General features: G+C 39.8%; 7 non-coding genes and 1 pseudogene across 7 annotated transcripts; all 8 read right to left on the bottom strand.

Moving 5' to 3' along the window:
- Positions 1-3191: 3191 nt before the first annotated feature.
- Positions 3192-3310, bottom strand: LOC143875164 (5S ribosomal RNA). Its single transcript, XR_013249823.1, has one exon. It is a non-coding gene; the product is annotated as a 5S ribosomal RNA (ribosomal RNA).
- A 646-nt stretch (positions 3311-3956) lies between these two features.
- LOC143875385 (5S ribosomal RNA) lies at positions 3957-4058 on the bottom strand (annotated as a pseudogene).
- Positions 4059-4658: 600 nt separating this feature from the next.
- On the bottom strand, positions 4659-4777 carry LOC143874531 (5S ribosomal RNA). Its single transcript, XR_013249207.1, has one exon. It is a non-coding gene; the product is annotated as a 5S ribosomal RNA (ribosomal RNA).
- Positions 4778-5375: 598 nt separating this feature from the next.
- On the bottom strand, positions 5376-5494 carry LOC143875356 (5S ribosomal RNA). Its single transcript, XR_013250008.1, has one exon. It is a non-coding gene; the product is annotated as a 5S ribosomal RNA (ribosomal RNA).
- Positions 5495-6084: 590 nt separating this feature from the next.
- On the bottom strand, positions 6085-6203 carry LOC143874845 (5S ribosomal RNA). The gene has a single exon (XR_013249513.1). It is a non-coding gene; the product is annotated as a 5S ribosomal RNA (ribosomal RNA).
- Positions 6204-11470: 5267 nt separating this feature from the next.
- Positions 11471-11589, bottom strand: LOC143875212 (5S ribosomal RNA). The gene has a single exon (XR_013249869.1). It is a non-coding gene; the product is annotated as a 5S ribosomal RNA (ribosomal RNA).
- A 590-nt stretch (positions 11590-12179) lies between these two features.
- Positions 12180-12298, bottom strand: LOC143875204 (5S ribosomal RNA). The gene has a single exon (XR_013249861.1). It is a non-coding gene; the product is annotated as a 5S ribosomal RNA (ribosomal RNA).
- Positions 12299-12890: 592 nt separating this feature from the next.
- On the bottom strand, positions 12891-13009 carry LOC143875148 (5S ribosomal RNA). The gene has a single exon (XR_013249808.1). It is a non-coding gene; the product is annotated as a 5S ribosomal RNA (ribosomal RNA).
- Positions 13010-17285: the final 4276 nt, after the last annotated feature.

Here is a 17285-nt window from a genome sequence, read left to right as displayed (position 1 = left end):
CAGAAACTACTAGAAATAGAAATCTAAATTCATTGAAATTTCTACAGTAGTAATATATGAATAAAAATAGCATGCTGTGAGATTTGCATGAATTTTAGAGACTATTTACTATCAATTTCGGATTTTTCAATTTTAAGACCAGATTATGAATTTACACTACAACCCTTAGGAAACAGATTCCAAATCAATTGAAAATTTTAAAGCAAAAATATAAAATATAAGACTACTGTAAAAATATTGTGAATTTTAATGGTGATCTGATGTCAATAAAAAATCTCACAAGACATGATTGTTTTCGAAGAAAGCATCAAATAATATACCCAACAATTCCTAAAAATTCATGATAGAATGTATCAGTACCATATTATTTTCCCACGAAATTTCATTATTTTCGGAATCTATTTAGTATATATTTTATTTTTCTTCGTCAAAAAGACATTTTTGAAGAGTTTTCTATTTTTAAAACATGATTTTTTGAGAAAATTATGACTCCGGAAAATGTCCTTTAATCTTGTTCTGATGTGATGAACAGAAGAAAATTTTAAAATTCCACAAAATCAATCATCCTGAGATAGCTATTTTTTCGAATTTTGTAATTTCTCAGCTATTATTTTAAATAAAATTCCACTCTTCACTCAAATTTTTGAAATCCTTTGATTCCAAGTCCGATCCGATCCAATGGTTATTTTAATCTATTTAAGTAGATCAGTGTATTAAATTTTGAGATGAATCGGACTTGAAACACTCAGGTAGATCATGATTGTGAGTACATACATTTAATATTGAATTAAATTTATTTAAATGCTTAAAAATCATGCAAATATATAAAAAATACCAAATAATTCTGAAAAAATCCGAGAACAGTGCACCTACCTGTGATAGAGTTCCTCGCCGAATCCAAAAGCCGAAGAATCCAAAAAATCACGCCGATGTGTGCTCCAATACGCTTTCTTCCTTTCTTTTCTTTTTTTTTTGTTTTTTTCTTCCCTACTCAATCACATCAACATCCTCTAATCTTGAAGGGTTCCGTTTTGCTTGTTGAGGGACTGGTGCATGCACATACTCGTTCTGTGTGAATGATGATACTCTCTGTGCTTTTGTTCCTTAGTGCTCATCATAAATTTTGATATCAATGTTTGATAACTCAGAGATGATTATCTCATATGAAGACATGCTTCACCATAAGCTATTGGAATGGCAGCTGTCTTGCAAGCCCAACACCCCAATATTTCAAACATGAACTCACATAACACCAAATTTAGTTAAAAAACAGAGCACCATCTAATCATCAGAATTTGATAAGGGAAAAGTAAAGGATTATGTGATTCGGAGAACAAAATATCAATGACCCTAAACCACTTGTAAGGGTATACTACATCAGAATTTGATAATGATCGTACAAAACAAAATAAAGAGAGATTCAGTTCACTTTAAAAATAGAGTAGAAAGTAGAATTGAACTTACACATTTATTCTTGTTGATTTCCGTTCTACCTCACTCAGAGGGGGACAGAAGGAGAGAGAGGGATCTGTGCAGAGGGTGACAGTAAAACTTAAAAAAAAAAAAAAAAAAAAAACAGGGGGTGATGAGGGGAAGAGGGAAAATGGAGGGTGGTAAGAGGAGGAGGGAAAACAGAGTGAAAAAAACCAAAAAACCGATCCTCTGTTTTTGTAAACAAAATAAAGATGGTTGAGATGTGCCTGAGGGGGGGGAGAGATGGCCGAATGGAAAATCTGCTGAGAGATGAAAGAAGAGCTCAGAAAACCATCCTCTGTTTTTTCGAAAGTTCCCTCCTCCTCTTGAGGTTTTCCCCATCAGGTCCTATATTGAATTCCCTCTGCAGCAATTTTCCGAAAGTTGCCTCCTCAAGAATAGAAAGAGACCAATTTGCTTGCCAAAACCAGCCAATGAGTTGCGTGCTTCATGCTTCATTCCCAGAATAAAACGATTCCAAAATTGCCAACTTCTAGAAGACTCAGCTGCATTAGACGTTTCTTTCTCTTCTTTCTTTTTTTTTTCTTAGAATTCCTAATATGCTCTTTTCCTTTTGGTTCAATTTTCCTTACTGGGTCAAACATGATGTTGCCACAGTTATCCTTCCACCAAACGTCCCCATTCACAAGAAAATATAGCTTCTTTCCTTCACCAAAGAAATTGTCGAATTTAGTCCGAGAATAAGATTGCTGAGATCCTTATTTATATGGAAAAAGAGGTGTCTGTTGAATTATAGCTTACCACAAATAACTTGCCAGCATCAACTAAAGAACAAATCAAGTTCCCTACGGGACTGTAAATTTACCTTCCTTGAACTATTGCCAATCGGCCATAGCATTCCCTTCCTAAAAATCCAAATTGCCCAAAATGGCGATCCTCTAGATGATCCAAACCGTACATCTTAATGGGCTTTCAGGTAAATGGGTTATGTTTCTCAAATTATTCTGAAACTGATCCAAGCCATCCAATTGATTTGATTGCATTATAAATAGGTTGTGCTCTTTAAATTATCTTCATCGGGTAATCTAAACCAACCGATTGGTGGGCCACTATAATATAGATGGACATGCCTGCGTACCACTCTATAAGATGATCCAAACCATCCGATTAGTGGGCCACCATGTAAATTGGTTGTTAAAAATGACTTCTCTGAGATCTTGACCGCTCCCTTGATAGATGCATTGGATCGAAGTAGGCTCAAAACTCATTTTTCATTAAGACAATGCGTGGGCCCCCCTGCTTGATCCAAATCTAAACAAATGCTCAATGCGGGCCCACCAAACGGGTCTGAATTCTCCCTTGCTCGGATTCTCGTGAATAACCCTTCTCAACACTCAGCAGAAAAATGCAAAACATGGCAGAAATGATCGGAAAGATTAAGGAAATATAAGAGACGGACACGAGAATGGAAAATACCGAAGAGCCGATAGAAAAACACTAACTTCTCTGTTGACTAAGGCGGAGCAAAATGGGGGTGTCTACAATGTCAGAACGAATTCTGTTTATCGAAACAAACAACACTATCACCCCGCCATAATAAAGACCGGACGTATTTGAATTCACCATCCGGAAGAAAATAAATACATCCGAACCGAAACCTAGGAGGCGTCGCACTAAACGTGCGTTTCAATCCTCATCGACCTTTCAGAACCGAAAGATTGTTCGGAAAAAGTGGTAGATAGCCAAAAAAAGTGACAGGTGTGCAACACGAGGACTTCCCAGGAGGTCACCCATCCTAGTACTACTCTCGCCCAAGCACGCTTAACTTCGGAGTTCTAATGGGATCCAGTGCATTTGAGCTGCTACGATCGCACCCAGCTTGCCTCTCCATTCTCAAAGTAATAAAGAGTTTCCACTCGAATTGTGGTACGAAGTCCGTCTAAACGAAAGTGCGAAAAAATTCTGCTAGATGACATCGGATGGACGATCCGAGGATAAGCGGATGACTGCCAGGGCTGTCATCACGCGATGAATCTTCTCGAGTACCCCCGAATCAATATAAGAATCGCCACGATCTGACGGGCGGATCAAAAGTTATCGTCGGAACGATATTTGTGCACCCAAGGGTAGCTCACGGCTAGTAAACACCTTCCGACCGGATTCCTGACTCGCATCCACTAATACACTCATCCGCTATAGCCGGTACGTCACTAAATCTAAACAAACCCCCCCTATATTTTGACCGCAAATGAAATATCAGAACGAATTCCGTTTATCGAATCAAACGACACTATCACCCCGCCATAATAAAGACTAGACGTACTTGAATTCACCATCCGGAAGAAAATAAATACATCCGAACCGAAACCTAGGAGGCGTCGCACTAAACGTGTGTTTCAATCCTCATCGACGTTGCAGAACCGAAAGATAGTTCGAAAAAAGTGGTAGATAACCGAAAAAAGTGACAGGGGTGGAACACGAGGACTTCCCAGGAGGTCACCCATCCTAGTACTACTCTCGCCCACGAGGACTTCCCAGGAGGTCACCCATCCTAGTACTACTCTCGCCCAAGCACGCTTAACTTCGGAGTTCTGATGGGATCCAGTGCATTTGTGCTGGTATGATTGCACCCAGCAAGCTTCTCCATTCTCAAAGTAATAAAGAGTTTCCATTCGCATTATCGTACGAAGTCCGTTTAAATGAAAGTGCGAAAAAATCTTGCTAGATGACATCGGATGGACGATCCGCGCATAAACCGGATGACCGCCAAGGCTGTCATCGCGCGATTAATCTTCTCGAGCACCCCCGAATCAATATAAGAATCGCCACGATCTGACGGGCGGATCAAAAGTTATCGTCGGAACGATATTTGTGCACCCAAGGGTAGCTCACGGCCACTAAACACCTTCCGACCGGATTCCGGACTCGCATCCACTAGTAAACTCATCCGCTATAGCCGGTACGTCACTGAATCTAAACAAACTCCGGCTATAATTAGACAGCAAATGAAATGTCAGAACGAATTCCGTTTATCGAATAAAACGACACTATAACACCGCCATAATAAAGACCGGACGTATTTGAATTCACCATCCGGAAGAAAATAAATACATCCGAACCGAAACCTAGGAGGTGTCGCACTAAACGTGCGTTTCAATCCTGATCGACGTTCCAGAACTGAAAGATTGTTCGAAAAAAGTGGTAGATAGCCGAAAAAAGTGACAGGGGTGCAACACGAGGACTTCCTAGGAGGTCACCCATCCTAGTACTACTCTCGCCCAAGCACGCTTAACTTCGGAGTTCTGATGGGATCCAGTGCATTTGTGCTGGTTTGATCACACCCAGCATGCCTCTCCATTCTCGAAGTAATAAAGAGTTTCCATTCGCATTGTCGTACGAAGTCCGTTTAAATGAAAGTGCGAAAAAATCCTGCTAGATGACATCGGATGGACGATCCGTGCATCTCGAGAAGCCGGATGACCGCCAAGGCTGTCATTGTGTGATGAATCTTCTCGAGTACCTCCGAATCAATATAAGAATCGCCACGATCTGACGGGCGGATCAAAATTTATCGTCGGAACGATATTTATGCACCCAAGGGTTGCTCACGGTCAGTAAACACCTTCCGACCGGATTCCTGACTCGTATCCACTAGTACACTCATCCGCTGTAGCCGGTACGTCACTGAATCTAAACAAACCCCCGCTATATTTTCACCGCAAATGAAATGTCAGAACGAATTCCGTTTATCGAATCAAACGACACTATCACACCGCCATAATAAAGACCAGACGTATTTGAATTCACCATCCGAAAGAAAATATATACATCCGAACCGAAACCTAGGAGGCGTCGCACTAAACGTGCGTTTCAATCCTCATCGACGTTGCAGAACCGAAAGATTGTTCGAAAAAAGTGGTAGATAATCGAAAAAATTGACGGGGGTGCAAGACGAAGACTTTCCAGGAGGTCACCCATCCTAGTACTACTCTCGCCCAAGCACGCTTAACTTCGGAGTTCTGATGGGATCCAATGCATTTGTGATGGTATGATCGCACTCAGCATGCCTCTCCATTCTCAAAGTAATAAAGAATTTCCATTCGCATTATCGTATGAAGTCCGTTTAAATGAAAGTGCGAAAAAATCCTGCTAGATGACATCGGATGGACGATCCGCGCATAAGCCGGATGACAGCCAAGGCCGTCATTGCTTGATGAATCTTCTCGAGCACCCCGGAATCAATATAAGAATTGCCACGATCTGAGGGCGGATCAAAAGTTATCGTCGGAACGATATTTGTGCACACAAGGTAGCTCACGGCCAGTAAACACCTTCCGACCGGATTCCTGATTCGCATCCACTACTACCCTCATCCGCTATAGCCGGTACGTCACTGAATCTAAACAAACCCCTGCTAAATTTTGACCGCAAATGAAATGTCAGAACGAAATTCGTTTATCAAATCAAACGACACTATCACCCCGCAATAATAAAGACCGGACGTATTTGAATTCACCATCCGGAAGAAAATAAATATATCCGGACCGAAACCTAGGAGGCGTCGCACTAAACGTGCGTTTCAATCCTCATCGACGTTCCAGAACTGAAAGATTGTTCGAAAAAAATGGTAGATAGCCGAAAAAAGTGACAGGGGTGCAACACGAGGAATTCCCAGGAGGTCACCCATCCTAGTACTACTCTCGCCCAAGCACGCGTAACTTCGGAGTTCTGATGGGATCCAGTGTATTTGTGCTGGTATGATCGCACCGAACATGCCTCTCCATTCTCAAAGTAATAAAGAGTTTCCATTCCCATTGTCGTACGGAGTCCGTTTAAATGAAAGTGCGAAAAAATCCTGCTAGATGACATCGGATGGACGATCCGTGCATGTCGGGTAGCCGGATGATCGCTACGGCTGTCATCGCGCGATGAATTTTCTCGAATACCACCGATTCAATATAAGAATCACCACGATCTGACGGGCGGATCAAAAGTTATCGTCGGAATGATATTTGTGCACCCAAGGGTATCTCACGGCCAGTAAACACCTTCCGACCGGATTCCTGACTCGCATCCACTAGTACACTCATCCGCTATAGCCAGTACGTCACTGAATCTAAACAAACCCCCGCTATATTTTGACCGAAAATGAAATGTCTGTGGGACCCGATCCCGCGAGAGGGGTGGGGCGCGAGCCGCCACGCTCTCTCTTGGTCTCTCTTACCCACGCGATTGGCGTGTGCTCTTTTAGTCTTGATTTTAATTCATCTTTTATGTGAACTTGGGATCACTAAGGCAATCCAAATTCCACACAAAAGAGACTGACAGAGTCGCCACCTAGATGTGGGATCTAGGACACATAATTATCCAGAAATCTAGACTCGCTACCTGGTTACAAGAATGGAAGGTATGGGGAGTTATCGACAACATGCATCATTCCCTCCCGATAATCGGTCTTCGATTCCAAAAGCTAACTTTTTTAAATTTATTTTAAATGGCTCATTCAACTCTCTATTAATGTGCGAACTAAGTGACATGCATCATATGATCTAATTTCATTGTGGATCCTAAATGTGTATATTGATTCCTTAATTTGTTTGGATTCAATCTAGCTGCAAGTTCTCCTAAGATTCTAATTTCATGGAAAATCCTAAATGATTTAATTAAGAATGTACAAGAAAATTAATGTACAAAAACCCCACAATTTGTTGTGGAGCCGACTCGCGGTTGGTATGCCATCAGACATCCAAGCTGCCTATGTTCCCAAGCCTCACTGGGATCAGAGTCGACGTAGTTCGGTGCACCTAAGCTAAGCTACTTATGCCTAACTCAATTAAGACACCGACCTAGACAGGATTGACAGTTTCAACAGTTTTAGGAGAAGTTATTTAATTCAAGTTGAGGATTTTATTATCCTAGGATTTCATCTAAGATGCTATATGATTTTTATCTAAATGCAAGTTGTTCCTTAGACTAATGCAGGTTAGCCTAGATCCTAGTTTACTAGGCTTGTCTTAGGGAAAGATTGGGTGACTAGTGTAACTAGACCTTTGGCACGGTTGCTATCCATAGCAAACGTACGTGATGAGGCTGAACTCCTAACTCTATGACTCCCTAAAACCTAGGACACGACCTGACACCAGTGTTCCTAAATTGGGCTCTAATGTTTCTTATGACGGAAATCTTAATCCAATGGTTCTGACAGACACGAGACAAATCGATTTAAGTTCTTGAAGTTAATGAATTTCAGATTTTAAGGATTTTCGATTTCTAGACATTTAAGGAATACCAAAGGTTCTAGGGTCACCAATTTCGGCCTAGAATGGCATCCACGGAAGGGAATCGTGCGCTCTTTCCTTGTGCAATTTAATTCTTAAGTTATAGCACCGTTTTGCCTGGCATATCTCAGGATTTCCGTGGACAGTAACCTCGGAGCCAATAACATGCTATAGCTTAAATATTCAAATTGTCAAGGATCGGTTGCAATTGGGATACGATTATGGATGCACTGGCCATTTTACCAGGGAAATCTAAAGATCCTAAGATTTCTGTTTCAATGGATTAAAGAGTGAACATGTGACAAAAATTCAAGGTTCTTTAGAAACTTTATGATGATTTTTAATTAATTTCAATTTTTAAATGGATTTTATCAATTTTAAACCATATGAGTGATTTTACAAGTGAAATTATTGGAAACGAATTCGAAATGAATTGAAACTTCTACAGCAACAAGATATGATGGGATGTAGCTTATTGGAAGAGTTTTGCAGATTTTTACATTAAGCTCCTATTTAATTTTGATTTAACAATAATGAGACCAGATTGCAAAAATAACACAGAAACTACTAGAAATAGAAATCGAAATTCATTGAAATTTCTACAGTAGTAAGATATGAATAAACATAGCATGCTGTGAGATTGACATGAATTTTAGAGACTATTTACTACCAATTTCGGATTTTTCAATTTTAAGACCAGATTATGAATTTACACTACAACCCTTAGGAAAAAGATTCCAAATCAATTAAATATTTCAAAGCAGCAAGAAATGTAAAATATAAGACTACTGTTAAAATATTGTGAATTTTAATGGTGATCTGATGTCAGTAAAAAATCTCACAAGAGTGATTATTTTTGAAAAAAGCATCAAATAATATACCAAAAAAAATCCAAAAATTCCTAAAAATTCATGATAGAATGTTTCACTACCATATTATTTTCCCAAGAAATTTCATTATTTTCGGAATCTATTTAGTATATATTTTATTTTTCTTCGTCAAAAATACATTTTTGAAGAGTTTCCTATTTTTAAAACATGATTTTTTGAGAAAATTATGACTCCGGAAAATGTCCTTTAATCTTGTTCTGATGTGATGAACACAAGAAAAATTTAAAATTCTACAAAATCAATCATCCTGAGATAGCTATTTTTTCGAATTTTGTAATTTCTCAGCCATTATTTTAAATAAAATTCCACTCTTCACTCAAATTTTCGAAATCCTTTGATTCCAAGTCCGATCCGATCCAATGGTTATTTTAATCTATTTAAGTAGATCAGTGTATTAAATTTTGAGATGAATCGGACTTGAAACACTCAGGTAGATCATGATTGTGAGTACATACATTTAATATTGAATTAAATTCATTTAAATGCTTAAAAATCATGCAAATATATAAAAAATACCAAATAATTCTGAAAAAATCCGAGAATAGTGCACCTACCTGTGATAGAGTTCCTCGCCGAATCCAAAAGCCGAAGAATCCGAAAAATCCCGCCGATGTGTGCTCCAATACGCTTTCTTCCTTTCTTTTCTTTTTTTTTTTGTTTTTTTCTTCCCTACTCAATCACATCAACATCCTCTAATCTTGAAGGGTTCCGTTTTGCTTGTTGAGGGACTGGTGCATGCACATACTCGTTCTGTGTGAATGATGATACTCTCTGTGCTTTTGTTCCTTAGTGCTCATCATAAATTTTGATATCAATGTTTGATAACTCAGAGATGATTATCTCATATGAAGACATGCTTCACCATAAGCTATTGGAATGGCAGCTGTCTTGCAAGCCCAACACCCCAATATTTCAAACACGAACTCACATAACACCAAATTTAGTTAAAAAACAGAGCACCATCTAATCATCAGAATTTGATAAGGGAAAAGTAAAGGATTCTGTGATTCGGAGAACAAAATATCAATGACCCTAAACCACTTGTAAGGGTATACTACATCAGAATTTGATAATGATCGTACAAAACAAAATAAAGAGAGATTCAGTTCACTTTAAAAATAGAGTAGAAAGTAGAATTGAACTTACACATTTATTCTTATTGATTTCCGTTCTACCTCACTCAGAGGGGGACAGAAGGAGAGAGAGGGATCTGTGCAGAGGGTGACAGTAAAACTTTAAAAAAAAAAAAAAAAACAGGGGGTGATGAGAGGAAGAGGGAAAACGGAGGGTGGTGAGAGGAGGAGGGAAAACAGAGTGAAAAAAACCAAAAAACCGATCCTCTGTTTTTGTAAACAAAATAAAGATGGTTGAGATGTGCCTGAGGGGGGGAGAGATGGCCGAATGGAAAATCTGCTGAGAGATGAAAGAAGAGCTCAGAAAACCATCCTCTGTTTTTTCGAAAGTTCCCTCCTCCTCTCGAGGTTTTCCCCATCAGGTCCTATATTGAATTCCCTCTGCAGCAATTTTCCGAAAGTTGCCTCCTCAAGAATAGAAAGAGACCAATTTGCTTGCCAAAACCAGCCAATGAGTTGCTTGCTTCATGCTTCATTCCCAGAATAAAACGATTCCAAAATTACCAACTTCTAGAAGACTCAGCTGCATTAGACGATTCTTTCTCTTTTCTTTTTTTTTTCTTAGAATTCCTAATATGCTCTTTTCCTTTTGGTTCAATTTTCCTTACTGGGTCAAACATGATGTTGCCACAGTTATCCTTCCACCAAACATCCCCGTTCACAAGAAAATATAGCTTCTTTCCTTCACCAAAGAAATTGTCGAATTTAGTCCGAGAATAAGATTGCCGAGATCCTTATTTATATGGAAAGAGAGGTGTCTGTTGAATTATAGCTTACCACAAATAACTTGCCAGCATCAACTAAAGAACAAATCAAGTTCCCTACGGGACTGTAAATTTACCTTCCTTGAACTATTGCCAATTGGCCATAGCATTCCCTTCCTAAAAATCCAAATTGCCCAAAATGGCGATCCTCTAGATGATCCAAACCGTACATCTTAATGGGCTTTCAGGTAAATGGGTTATGTTTCTCAAATTATTCTGAAACTGATCCAAGCCATCCAATTGATTAGATTGCATTATAAATAGGTTGTGCTCTTTAAATTATCTTCATCAGGTAATCTAAACCAACCGATTGGTGGGCCACTATAATATAGATGGACATGCCTGCGTACCACTCTATAAGATGATCCAAACCATCCGATTAGTGGGCCACCATGTAAATTGGTTGTTAAAAATGACTTCTCTGAGATCTTGACCGCTCCCTTGATAGATGCATTGGATCGAAGTACGCTCAAAAACTCATTTTTCATTAAAACATTGCGCGGGCCCCCCTGCTTGATCCAAATCTAAACAAATGCTCAATGCGAGCCCACCAAACGGGTCCGAATTCTCCCTTGCTCGGATTCTCGTGAATAACCCTTCTCAATACCCAACGGAAAAATGCGAAACCTGGCAGAAATGATCGGAAAGATTAAGGAAATATAAGAGACGGACACGGGAATGGAAAATACCGAAGAGCCGATAGAAAAACACTAACTTCTCTGTTGACTAAGGCGGAGCAAAAATGGGGTTGTCTACAATGTCAGAACGAATTCTGTTTATCGAATCAAACAACACTATCACCCCGCCATAATAAAGACCGGACGTATTTGAATTCACCATCCGGAAGAAAATAAATACATCCGAACCGAAACCTAGGAGGCGTCGCACTAAACGTGCGTTTCAATCCTCATCGACCTTTCAGAACCGAAAGATTGTTCGAAAAAAGTGGTAGATAGCCAAAAAAAGTGACAGGTGTGCAACACGAGGACTTCCCAGGAGGTCACCCATCCTAGTACTACTCTCGCCCAAGCACGCTTAACTTCGAAGTTCTGATGGGATCCAGTGCATTTGAGCTGCTACGATCGCACCCAGCATGCCTCTCCATTCTCAAAGTAATAAAGAGTTTCCACTCGCATTGTGGTACGAAGTCCGTCTAAACGAAAGTGCGAAAAAATCCTGCTAGATGACATCGGATGGACGATCCGAGGATAAGCGGATGACCGCCAGGGCTGTCATCACGCGATGAATCTTCTCGAGTACCCCCAAATCAATATAAGAATCGCCACGATCTGACGGGCGGATCAAAAGTTATCGTCGGAACAATATTTGTGCACCCAAGGGTAGCTCACGGCTAGTAAACACCTTCCGACCGGATTCTTGACTCGCATCCACTAATACACTCATCCGCTATAGCCGGTACGTCACTGAATCTAAACAAACCCCCGATATATTTTGACCGCAAATGAAATGTCAGAACGAATTCCGTTTATCGAATCAAACACACTATCACCCCGCGATAATAAAGACCGGACGTATCTGAATTCACCATCCGGAAGAAAATAAATACATCCGAACCGAAACCTAGGAGGCGTCGCACTAAACATGCGTTTTAATCCTCATCGACGTTGCAAAACCGAAAGATTGTTCGAAAAAAGTGGTAGATAACCGAAAAAAGAGACAGGGGTGGAACACGAGGACTTCCCAGGAGGTCACCTATCCTAATACTACTCTCGCCCAAGCACGCTTAACTTCGGAGTTCTGATGGGATCCAGTGCATTTGTTCTGGTATGATCGCACCCAGCATGCCTCTCCATTCTCAAAGTAATAAAGAGTTTCCATTCGCATTGTCGTACGGAGTCCGTTTAAATGAAAGTGCGAAAAAATCCTGGTTGATGACATCGGATGGACGATCCGAGCATAAGCCAGATGACTGCCAGGGCTGTCATCGAACAATGAAACTTCTCAAGTTCCCCCGAATCAGTATAAGAATCGCCACGATCTGACGGGCGGATCAAAAGTTATCGTCGGAACGATATTTGTGCACCCAAGGATAGCTCACGGCTAGTAAACACCTTCCGACCGGATTCCTGGCTCGCATCCACTACTACACTCATCCGCTATAACCGGTACGTCACTGAATCTAAACAAACCCCCATTTTATGTTGACCGCAAATGAAATGTCAGAACGAATTCCGTTTATCGAATCAAACGAGACTATCACCCCGCCATAATAAAGACATGATGTATTTGAATTCACCTTCCGGAAGAAAAAAAATACATCCGAACCGAAACCTAGGAGGCGTCGCACTAAACGTGCATTTCAATCCTCATCGACATTCCAGAACCGAAAGATTGTTCGAAAAAAGTGGTAGAGAGCCGAAAAAAGTGAAAGAGGTGCAACACGAGGACTTCCCAGGAGGTCACCCATCCTAGTACTACTCTCGCCCAAGCACGTTTAACTTCGGAGTTCTGATGGGATACAGTGCATTTCTGCTGGTATGATCGCACCCAGCATGCCTCTCCATTTTCAAAGTAATAAAGAGTTTCCATTCGTATTGTCGTACGAAGTCCGTTTAAATGAAAGTGCGAAAAAATCCTGGTTGATGACATCGGATGGACGATCCGAGCATAAGCTAGATGACTGCCAGGGCTGTCATCGAAAAATGAAACTTCTCAAGTTCCCCCGAATCAATATAAGAATCGCCACGATCTGATGGGCGGATCAAAAGTTATCGTCGGAACGATATTTGTGCACCCAAGGGTAGCTCACGGCCAGTAAACACCTTCCGACCGGATTCCTGACTCGCATCCACTAGTAAACTCGTCCGCTATAGCCGGTACGTCACTGAATCTAAACAAACCCTCCCTATATTTTGAGAGCAAATGAAATCTCAGAACGAATTCCGTTCATCGAATAAAGCGACACTATCACACCGCCATAATAAAGACCTGTAGACACCCCCATTTTGCTCCGCTTTAATCAGCAAAGAAGTTAGTGTTTTGCTATCTGTTTTCAGTGTTTCCCATTCCCGTGTCCGCCTCTTATGTTTTCTCAATCTTTCCGATCATTTCCGCAATGTTCTGCATTTTTCTTTTCGCTAAGTATTGAGAAAGGTTATTCAGAAGAATCCAAGCCAGGGGAGAATTTGGACCCATTCGGTGGGCCCGCATTGAGCATTTGTTTTAATTTGGATCAACAGGGGGCCCGCATTTTGTTTTAATGAAAAATGAGTGTTGAGCCTACTTCGATCCAATGCATAAAAGGGCCCATCAAGGGAGCGGTTTAGATCATCCAATGGAGGGCATTTAAGGGGGCATGTCTGATTTACAAATTGAGGCCCACAAATTGAACGGCGTGGATTGTTCTAGAGAAATGATTTAAGGGGGCGTTGCCAATTGAAAATAAGACTTATCTAAAAATGTCAAGAGAATATTAAGAGTTGTGAGTGAAAGAATATATCAGGGGGGGATGAGAATTCGAATGTGTTAAATGGGGTTTTGTTGTTTAAGGCATGTCTTATCTTTTAAGGAAAAAGGGGAGTGTCCTTACCAAAGATAGAGGTTACTAAAATTAGTAGATCATTATTTTCCCCAAGTAGAGGACAACAGCCACCATTCATATATATATTTAAATAGCAATTGATCGTTGGTATCCAACAATAAAAAGCAAGAGGAATGATATTTTGGTCTCTTTGGAAACTTGCTATATCCAACATGCCGAATGGAATGGAATTGTATGCAGAAGGTTGGTCAAAAATGGCATGATGCCTTCTGGGATATCAACATCCGTTTTCATCTTAGACAGCCATGGAGAATAGGGAGGGGAGATATAGAGTTTGTTGGAGATGGATACGAGGAGGATGGTGGGGTGACGGATGAGAGGATTTTTTTTAATTTTTTTTGGGCCTAGCTCTCTCGCTCGGGGAGGCTCTGTTACAAAAAAAAAAAACAAAGAAAAGCTAAACAAACAGAGTGCCGTATCTGTTCTTCCATCTCACTCCCTCTCTCGATCTCTCCACTCTCTGTTCTTCTCTCTCAACCTACATCTCTCGGGTTATCCCGCAATCTCTCTGTCTCTTTCATTCTCCCACACTCAAGAACAGAGCACAGACATCCCACTCCATTCTCTCACTCTCATTTTCTCACTCTTATTTTCTCACTCTCTAACTCCCTCTCCGTCTCAAACTCTCTCACTCTCTAACTCCCTCACCCTCAGTCCCCCTCACTCTCATTCTCTCTCTCAATCCTAATCCCAATCCCTCTCTATCTCCTCAAGCTCCCTCTCACTTTGCCTTCTCGGTTTTTGTTTTTTTTTTTTAAAAAAAAACGTGAAAAACAGAGTATTCAATACTCTGTTTTTCTCTTCTTTTTTCTCTCTCTCCCCACCCTCTGTCAATCACCCTCTCTATATATACTCCTCTTTCTATATATACTTCTCGCTCTCTTTCGGCCTCACTCTCTCGGCCTCTCTCCCTCGACTTCTCCCTCACTCTCTCTTGGCCTCACTCTCTCGGTCTCTCTCCCTCGACTTCTCTCTCTCCCTCTCTCTATCTCTTAATCTCTATTTCTCTCGTACTATCGCTCTCCCTATCTCCCTATCTCCCTCTTCACAGTAGTGTTTGGTTTTTTTTTTTTTTTTTTCAAAAGAAAGAAAAAGAGAAAGGGAACGGAGCAGATCGCACGTCGGCGGGATTTTTCGGACTCTGCAGCTCTCGGATTCAGCGGGGATCTCCATCAGAGGTAGGTACACTATTCTCGAATTTTTCCGAAATTATTTGATATTTTTTAGATTTTTGCATGATTTTTAAGCATTTAAATGATTTTAATTCAATATTAAATGTGCATGCTTAAAATCATGATCTGCATGAGTGTTTCAATTCCGTTTCGTCTCGAAATTTGATACAATGTTCTACTAAAATGGAGTAAAATAACTACCGGATCGGATCGGACATTGGATCAACGGTTTTTTAGAATTTGAGTGAAGAGTGGTATTTTATTTAAAATAATGGCTGAGTAATTACGAAATTCGAGAAAATAGCCATCTCAGGATGATATATTTTTTGGAATTTAAAATTTTTCTTGTGTTCATCATACCAGAACAAGATTAAAGGACATTTTCCGGAGTCGTAATTTTCTCGAAAATCGTGTTTTAAAAATAGAAAACTCTTCAAAAATATCTTTTCGACGAAGAAAAATAAGATATATACTAGACGAATTCCAAAATTAATCATATTTCGTGGAAAACTAACATAATTCTGATACATTCTACCATGAATTTTTGAGAATTTTTGGATTTGGTTTGGTATATTATTTTATGCTTTCTTTGAAAATTATCAGATCTTGAGAGAATTTTTACAGACATCAGATCACAGATACAATTCTCAAAAATTTTACAGTAGTCTTATATTCCATATTTCTAGTTTCTGTAAAAGTTTCAAGTGATTTAGATCTTGTTTCATATAAGATGTAGTGTTAATTTATAATCTGGTCTGAAAAATTAAAAATCCAAAACTGATAGTAAATAGTTTCCAAAATTCATGACAATCTCCCAGAATTCTATTTTTACTTATATCTTACTACTGTAGAAATTTCATTGAATTTAGATTTCTATTTCTAGTAGTTTATGTGTTATTCTTGCAATCTGGTCTTATTGTTGTTATATCAAAATTAAATATGAACTTAATGTAAAAATCTGCAAAATTCATTCAGTAAGCTACATCTCATCATATCTTGCTGCTGTAGAAGTTTCAACTCATTTTGAGTTCGTTTGCAACAATTTCACTTGTAAAATCACTCATATGATTAAAATTGATAAATTCTATTGAAAATTCGAAATTAATTAAAAATCAATTTAAAGCTTCTAAAAGAACCTCAAAATTCTGTCACATGTCTACTCCTCAATTCATTGAAATAGAAATTTTAGGATCCTTAGATTTCCCTGGAGAAATGGCTAGTGCATCCATAATCGTATCCCAATTGCACTCGATCTTTGACAATTTGAATATTTAAGCTATAGCATGTTGTTGGCTCCGAGGTTACTGTCCACAGAAATCCTGAGATATGCCAGGCAATAAGATGTTATAACCTAAGTATTGAATTGCGCAAGGAAAGAGCGCACGATTCCCTTCCTTGGATGCTTTTCTAGGCCGAAATTGGTGAACCCTAGAACCATTGGTAATCCTTGAATGTCCAGAAACTGAAAATCCTTGAAATTTGAAATTCATTAACCTCGAGAATTTAAATCGATTTGTCTTGTGTCTTTCGGAACCGTTGGATCACGGTTTCCGTCGTAAGAACCATTAAAGCCCAATTTAGGAACACTGGTGTCAAGTCGTGTCCTCGGTTTTAGGGAGTCTTAGGTTTTAGGGAGTCCTAGAGTTAGGAGTCCAGCCTCATCACGTACGTTTGCTATAGATAGCAACCGTGCCCTAGGTCTAGTTACACTAGTCACCCACTCTTTCCCCAGGACAAGCCTAGTAAACTAGGATGTAGGTTAACCTGCATTAGTCTAAGGAACAACTTGCATTTAGATAAGAATCATATAGAATCTTAGATGAAATCCTAGGATAATAAAATCCTCAACTTTAATTAAATAACTCCTCTTAAAACTGTTGAAACAGTCAAATCAGTCTAGATCGGTGTCTTAGTTGAGTTAGGCATAAGTAGCTTAGCTTAGGTGCACCGAACTACGTCGACTCTGATCCCAGTGAGGCTTGAGTATGTAGGTAGCTTGGATGTCTGATGGCATACCAACCGCGAGTCGGCACTACAACAAATTGTGGTGTT

This window comes from Tasmannia lanceolata, unplaced genomic scaffold (assembly GCF_043159265.1).
Source record: "Tasmannia lanceolata isolate RefF3 unplaced genomic scaffold, GAP_Taslan_0.1 ptg000003l, whole genome shotgun sequence".
NCBI classification, from domain to species: domain Eukaryota; kingdom Viridiplantae; phylum Streptophyta; class Magnoliopsida; order Canellales; family Winteraceae; genus Tasmannia; species Tasmannia lanceolata.
The sequence above is the reverse complement of the archived record's forward strand: the minus strand, read 5'-3'. Positions and strand labels throughout refer to the sequence as shown.